Source organism: Apteryx rowi, unplaced genomic scaffold (genome assembly GCF_003343035.1).
Source record: "Apteryx rowi isolate R43461 unplaced genomic scaffold, aptRow1 scaffold_75, whole genome shotgun sequence".
Lineage (NCBI taxonomy): Eukaryota > Metazoa > Chordata > Aves > Apterygiformes > Apterygidae > Apteryx > Apteryx rowi.
In genome coordinates, this window is record NW_020451038.1 from 2,142,304 (window position 1) to 2,150,015 (window position 7,712).

The following is a 7,712-nucleotide window of genomic DNA, read 5'->3' on the forward strand; positions in this document are numbered from 1 at the left end:
GGGGGCGCCGGCAGCGCGGCGGAGCGGGCGCCATGTCGGGCCGAGAGGGTAAGGGTGGGCCGTGCCGGTGGGGGCCCGGGCGCCGCCGCGGCTCCGCGCTCCCGCGGCCTCACTGTCTCGTCTCTTTTTGCAGGCGGCAAGAAGAAGCCGCTGAAGCAGCCGAAGAAGCAGTCGAAGGACCTGGATGAGGTAGGGCCCCGCCGGGGGGGCGGGCCGGGGCCCGCGGCGGCTGCGGCCTCTCTGGGCGGGGGGCGAAGGCGCTTCYTCCCCTGCCTTAACTCTGCCCCGGCAGCGCGGCGGAGCTTTCCGCGGGAACGCCGCTTTATGAAACCCGGGCAGCCTGGCTGTAACGCTCGCGTTCGTAACAGGATGTGCTTAAGCTGGTATTTCTGAGAATCGTGAAGGATAGATGAGGCACCAGTGGCTGGAAAAGGACAAATATGATGCCGCTTTGAAAAGGGAAAAGAAACCTATAGGTTTTTAAATGAGTTTACTCTTATTCCTAGAGAAATATTACRGTCAACTGAAGCTGGCTTACAAGCATCCAGGTCATAATACCATAACGAGGAATAGCCAGTATGGATTTTAGTAAAACTGTGGCAAACCCAAGCAAATTCTTTTTCTATAGCGGGGTAGCACTATGCACATGAGAAGAAAAACAGTAGATGCGAGGTTCTTGATGCTAACCCACCATCAACATTCTCTGAAGCCAGTTAGGAACATGTTCTAGAAAGGCTTAAAATGATGCAAGGTGAGCGTGTGACTGGCTGGAATGTCACACTCTAAAGACAGTAACTAACAATTCYGTGCCTGACTAGGATGTATTGAATAGGGTTTTGCAAGATTTTGGCTTGGATCAGATTCTAGTAATGTTTTAATTACTGATTTGGTTGATTGACTAACTTACTGACCATGCTGCTTATTCTCTTGGTAGACAACAGAAAATTTGGAGGGCCCACAGACCATCAGRGAACAAGATTAGTGTTCAAAGTAATCTTAACAAATTGGAGAAAATTTGAAAAAAATCTTGATGTATTTAATCAAGCATATGTGCTAAGTCCCTTTCCTTGGTAAGGATAATCATCTTGTAAAACACAGAGAGAATGACTGGCTAAACTGCAGGTCTGCATGATCTAGATCMTATTAGACTTTGAGACTTAGACCATACCTTAGATAGTACTGTTAGAACATGAACCAGCAAAATCAGGTGTTGCAAAAGAAAAAAATCATACAAGATGTCTGAACAAAGCTTCATGTGTCAAACAGAATGTAATCTTTTTTTTTCCTCTCAGTACTGCAAGCACATGTGGGCATCGCAGTGTATGTTTAAAAAAAAACACAAAATGATATGGATGAATGGGAGAGAATGATTTACTAGGAAAGGCATTAGTCTACAGAAGAGAAACCCAAGGGGAAAACCTGCAGAGAGAAGCAGAATATTCTGTTGTGTGTGACATAAATAGAATAGATAATAGGCTTATACGTAGCAAGGCAAGCTTTAGATTAAAGAAGAGGAAATCTTTCCAATTGTAAAGACATYTGAGCCATGGACTAGGTTAGTGAGAAATCTGTAGAATCTCAGTTGTTTAAGATACTCAGGTTAGTTACCCAAAAATCCYGAGTGCCAAGCAAGACGGCTAGAGTCCCTTTCAGCCTTGTTGTCTATGAAAAATATTCATCTAAAGGATCGAATATGTCTCAGCTCTGCTGAATTCTGGAGGCTGTTCTAGCAGGGATGTTCAACAGTTGACTYGCATGTAGGATTTGTCAGCAGTCACATTACTTTTCTTGGAATTAGTGTGGGATAAATTATACAAATTTATTAAAGAGTCTTTAAAGGAAAACTGCAAAAATATTAACATATTGCAGAAGGATTTTTAAAAATACTTTTAAGGTAAAAATAACCTTTTTAATGCCCTATTTAACCCTAATTTTATTGTTAGACAGTGCTTAYGTGCTAGGTTCCTAATATCAGTGGTAGCATATTAATGAATGGTTATAGTGCACATATCTGTCACTCAGAAGGCAGAATAAGACTATGGTGTGGGCAATGATACTACTTTAATTTCAGAAGTATGCACACAGAGTTAAAGCTCTGTGTTCTGGTACAGCAAAAAACCCTTTTTCACAGTTCTGAAAGKTTTTCCATATTTAATAGTATGCAGCCATCTTGCTTCTGTTTAGTGTGTTAGGTTTTTATTGTTTATTTTCTTGAGAGGAGATGTTAACAAACACTGTTGTTCTTTTCTTTAGGCAGATCTGGCATTTAAACAAAAGCAGAAGGAGGAGCAAAAGAAACTTGAGGAGATGAAAGCAAAAGCTGCTGGAAAAGGGCCCCTCAGTAAGTGAGGTGCCATAATGATAGGAAAAAYTGAGGGGCTGGCTGGCTTCAAAAATTTAATTTTTTTCTTGACAAACGCAAAAGTCATGCACCTTTAAGTTATTTAACATACCTCATTAAGTTGATGGCAGCTGCAGATGATAAGTAAAAAATGGTGGCTATTTTATGTATTTATTTTTTGTGATTATGTAGTTTCACCCCCAAATCACTGATACAAGCTCTGGTTTAACAGGTACAACAGTATGCCTGGCAAGCTAACTTCTAGGGGGGTGGTGCAGAGGCATTTCCGCCCTTCCTTTAGTACACTCAGTCTTTTCTTTCCAGATATATTAAGAAACATGTAGGCTTTGCCACAGTCCTAAACATTTAACAAATCCAGTCTTTGTTCTCTTAGAGATTAATTTTTTCATGAGCAGAAGATTCCTGGCAGAAGAAAACCTGCGACTTGTAACTTAGTCTGGCTTCAACTGTTTTGCCTAAGTGACTGTAAAATGCACTCTGTCACAGAGTGTATTGCCAAGCTCTGTTTCTGTGCAGCTCGGGCATATAGCTGTACGTCTGCGCTGCATAGCGTTCACACAAGAAACTACTTCAGGAGGAGATGTGATGAAGTACACTTGTCCACATCAGTCAGAAGCAAGGCAGAATGTCAGAAATGCTGTAGTGGTTCAGACTGACGGTCCACCTGGCCTAGTCTTTGTCTAGAACAGCAGGAGTAGGAGATGCCGTTAATGAAGAGCACGCGAGTGTGTCTGCTTGCCTTGTACTCCATCATTYGCAGTTATAGCATTAGGAACATTAAAGGGTACATCCCTGCCTATTCATTCTAGGTGTGTTTTTGACCTGTGGTCCATCAATTCAACTAATCCCTTTCTGAACCCAGTGATACGTTCTGCTTCCACAGCCTTCCACGCCAACAAGTTACAGAAGTTCATTACCCATCATGTGTTTGGTTTCCTGAAAGTAAATGCTTGTTTTAGTGAGTGACCCTAATTCTACTATTGTAGGATTTTSTGAATCATGGTTCTGTGTTATTCTTCCCTTCTGCCCTTACAATTTTGTAAGCCTTGATCAAATTCCCTCCTAGTCTTCTTGTCTCCATACCGAAGAATTTGAACCTTTTTGGCTTCTGTTTGAAAGCCAGCTGCTGCACCCCCATAGTCATTTTAGCTGCCCTTCYCTGCGTCTTTACTAATCATACTACATCCTTCTTGAGATGTGGAGACCAAACTGCACTTAGTACTCAAGATGTGTACACCAAGGTTTTACACAGTGGTGAAATAATGATCTCWGTATCCTTTCTGATGCCATCCAATTTTTGCTGGCTTTTTTCCTGCTGCACACTGAGATGATTTCACAGCTCTGTAATCAATGAATGACAATTCATTCCTGAGTTGTAACTGCTGCTTCCGAGTTCAGTGTCATGTCAGCATGGTTTAAGCTTTTCTGTGCACYGTGTTTTAAAGTCCTTCTGAAATTCCTTATCATTGGTGAGGCATTTGAGTAGCCACAGGAGCTTAGCATGATCTGCAAAACTGGAGATTCCACTGTCTGCTCTGTTGTCCATGTCACTGACAAAGATGTTCAATAAAACTTATCCCAGCACTGCTTTTTGCAGGACCCAGCTGTTGAATCTTTTCCATTCTATAAAGACCATTAAACATTACCCTTTGCTTCCTATTCTTTAGCAAGCTTTCAATCCCTGAAAAGTCCTAGAAGGGCCTTTCCAGCAATCCCACAGCAACTTAGTTTCCATTGCTATGGAATCTCRCCAAATGTTGTTTGAAAATATTATGTCCCCTGGATTTTCTTTATCTACATGGTTAATGATACCCTCATAGAGTTCCAGCAGGTTAGTGAGGAAGGATTTACCATCTACACAAGTCTTGTTAATGTGCAAAAGACTTGTTTATCCCTTTGCTTTATTACAGACCCTTGTATCTTGCTTGAGATGGAAGTTAGACTCACTGGTCTGTAGGTTCCCAGTTCCTTTCTAGTTCCTTTCTGTATCTGGGAGGTACGTGGACAGTCCATGAGTCCTCTGACATGGTGGCTGTGATGATAGTTATAGTATGGACTGTTGCAAAAAAATCATTGAGCCTTCTTTCCTGTGGCCTTACCACCATAAACTTGTTCTCTGTAGGGCATTTCAGCTGTGAGTACTTAAATATTTCTTGATAGTACTTTGCTGCCATTATTACTCTGCCTTTTTCTAGATTGAATTTCAGTCATCTGGTCCTCATCCAATGCTTGCCAAAGCAGATAGCAATTGTTATGTTATTGTGTTGGCTAGACTATTCCCAAGAGGCTGAGCAAGGCCACRCTGTTAGAATGACTATACTAGGGCACACAGTCTGCTGTTGCCTGCCAGCCTATCTTGCTGTAGCCTTGATATTCTTGTCTGTTTTCCATTGATCATATACTACATGTGCTCTAAAAAACAGCATTTACAACTACACTGCACTTTTTAGTGTGCTAATACATTGTGTTCTTTCACCTTGCTTTAGTCTCTTCAATGATAGGGACTACACAGAACAGATGCTCTTGTAATTCTAGTATCTGCTTCAGTAGAGCTTTGATCCCAACTGGGGACTTTGACTGCTGTAGGAGTACTGATGCTTTTATTCCCATAGTCATAAATATGATTTGACAAGCAGGGATGATCAGGAAATCACCAAACACTATTCACTTGATTGCCTCTCTGGCAGGATGGCAGCTATTTAACTCAGACAGAAAAGTACAGAAATAAGGACTGACYTTTAATTACTGTGGATTGGTCAGCAAATGCCCTTGAGCATGTAACTGTATTGCTTTCTTCCTTATATATGTTGAGTGAGGAGGAAAAAGCCTAAGACTTAACAAGGCATTAACCAAGTTTTCTAACATATATTCTCGTTTCTCTTGCACTTAYGGGCTGAAATTTGTCTGTTATTGCTGTGCAGCCCAACTGCATTCAGTAGAACAGAAACAGACAAATATGTATGCTAATTCAAGGGTTTTTTCATTGTGATTATACTGCTGCTAAAGAAGTAACCAATGGAGAGTATCCTCAGAGGCACAAAGGAATTGCTGAAATACTTAGCGCTTTTGTAAATTTAAGAGGTGTATTCGGTTCCATGAGAAAGCTAGTCTCTCATGTAAAGTTATTCAGAGTAAGGCATGTGTGATCACAAACATAACAGTAACATGAGAAAACAATTCACTCAGGTAGTAAGTTGGGAATATAATGCAAACAAACAGCAGTGTTGTTAAAGTTTACCAGTGGGAAAGTGAGTTTTACAGGTAGTCTAGTGGGGAATCGACTCTAAGGAACTAAATCTGTAGCTAAGGTGTAAAAATTGTCTAAACAGTTGTGTTGTTTCTTTTGGCAGCTAGCGGTGGAATCAAGAAGTCTGGCAAAAAGTAGTTTGATCAAGCTGCTGGAAAAAGTGGTCAAGTTATTCAATGGATCTGCTGGCTTCAGAGAGTCAAGAAAACTCACTGTCATTTGAAAAACCTTGTACATTTTGTTTAGTCAGAATAAATCTTTTTTGTTAAGATGTCATACTTTCTCTAACTGAAGGTTTTGTGCTAAAAATTGCATTACCAGATTATACTGGAATTGAAACTCTTACTGAAGGCCACTTGTGACCTTATGTAGCCTAAATGCAGCTGCTGGYTTGGTAGTAATGTGTGAGAATAAATTGAAACTTCTCTTTTTTGGCAGTGCAAGTCGGGGTCTGAGTGTTAAAACGCTGCGGAGTTTAACCTGGAGGCTCCCAGGCATGGGCTGTGGGGTTTGGTTGCAGCTATTAAGGAGGGGCTCTCTCGGCATGCGCTCTCCTAAGAGCTCCAAGGTCCCTTCGCAGCAAAGCGTTGGGTTACGCTCCCGGCGCCACACAGCGGTTACCGTGGGGTCGACCACAGGCCAAGCTCGTACCTCCTTCTCATAGCTGCCGCCTCGGTGCACCGTAGCGCCGCGTCCTGGAGGCCTCGCGGCCGTTGAGCGGGCGGTGGCGGTGGCGGTGACGGTGGGTGCGGACCGCCGCCTCTGCGGCGAGGGGTCGATCGCTCCCGTAAGCGCGGCGCTGCGACCCGCGCACGCATGCGCACTGCGGCTGAGAGCGGCCACAAGCGGGGGGCTTGGGGGCACCGCGCATGCGCAACGCGGCTTGCGCACTGCCGCCGCCCGCGCCTCGCAACGTCGTTCTGCGGGCTGCGACCTCACGCATGCGCACTGCAGCCGCAGCGCGCACGGCCGCCCTCGCTTGCTCACACCTCAGTGCTGCGGCCGGCTGACTGGGCATGCGCGCTGCCGCTCACCGCGCTTCCTCCTGCTCGGCCATGTCTGGGGCATGCGCCTCCTCCGCGGAGCGCCCGAAGGGCCGCGCAGCCCCTCTGCGCTCCGCGCTGCTCGGCGGCGTCACGGGGGCGGGCAGCGCCACCTCGCGGCGCCTCCGCCGCAGCCGCCGCGCTCCTCGCCCCTGCCGTGCGCATGCGCGAGCCGCCCGGCTGGGGGCAGCGGCGTCTGGCGCGGGCTGCGCATGCGCCGCCCGTCGGCGGAGCCGGACTGATTTCCCGCCTCAGGCAGCCGCCGCGCACCTGATTGCGACGAGCTGTTATCGCATAGGGCGACATCTGGCCAGAGGGTGACTCTTACTGCACCTGTGTACGGTGCTGAGGCCTTTTCTTGGTGTTGAGGCAAGCAATAGACTGAAACAGTCAAAACAGCGCTAATAAATAGCTTTGCTTCCCTCTGACACTGCTTCCTTATCTCTGCCAAGCTTCTCTTCAGCTGCTGCTCCTTGTTCACAGTGTCCCTGGGCTTTGAAAACATCGGTAAAGAGCCTGGAGAGAAATGGGACAATTTTTAATTCAGAACAGAAGATGGCTTGTCCCACCTCAGGTTTTGACAGACAGATACCCTAAGTGAGTGGATGAAGCTTCCCCTTTCCCCATGCTCCCTTTCACCCCCYTGTAACGACTCATCATCCTTAGCCCGTGGCAATAAGAGAAACAAATCTTCGGATTGCCACCTTTTTAGCCTTTTCCCCCTTACCGTATGGGAATGTGACATCAAAAATGACTTATATCTTTCACTTTCTAACACTTTCACATACAGGAAACCTATGGCTGGGGTACCTTAAATATCTTGCAACTTTTGAAAATTAAATTATTTTAGTATCCATTTCTGGGGAGTTGGATCTTCCAGAAGAACGCCCAGTGCGATGGCCCCATTTTGGATCGCAGGAGCAGCTCTCTGCTCTAACAGGCAGCCGAGATACTGTTCTTCCCAAACAGCAGCGACTGTTCCATGACGAATCCGGAGAGAACGGCGACAGAAGTGCCCACAGGACATTCACTCCCTCATGAAGTGATCAGGTGGATTAAG

The 7,712-nt window shown here is 45.3% G+C and overlaps 1 long non-coding RNA gene across 1 annotated transcript; it reads left to right on the forward strand.

Moving 5' to 3' along the window:
• Window positions 1-5,885, forward strand: LOC112976602. The gene is made up of 4 exons (XR_003257093.1): window positions 1-48; window positions 134-189; window positions 2,254-2,341; window positions 5,713-5,885. It is a non-coding gene; the product is annotated as an uncharacterized LOC112976602 (long non-coding RNA).
• The last annotated feature ends 1,827 nt before the right edge of the window (window positions 5,886-7,712 follow it).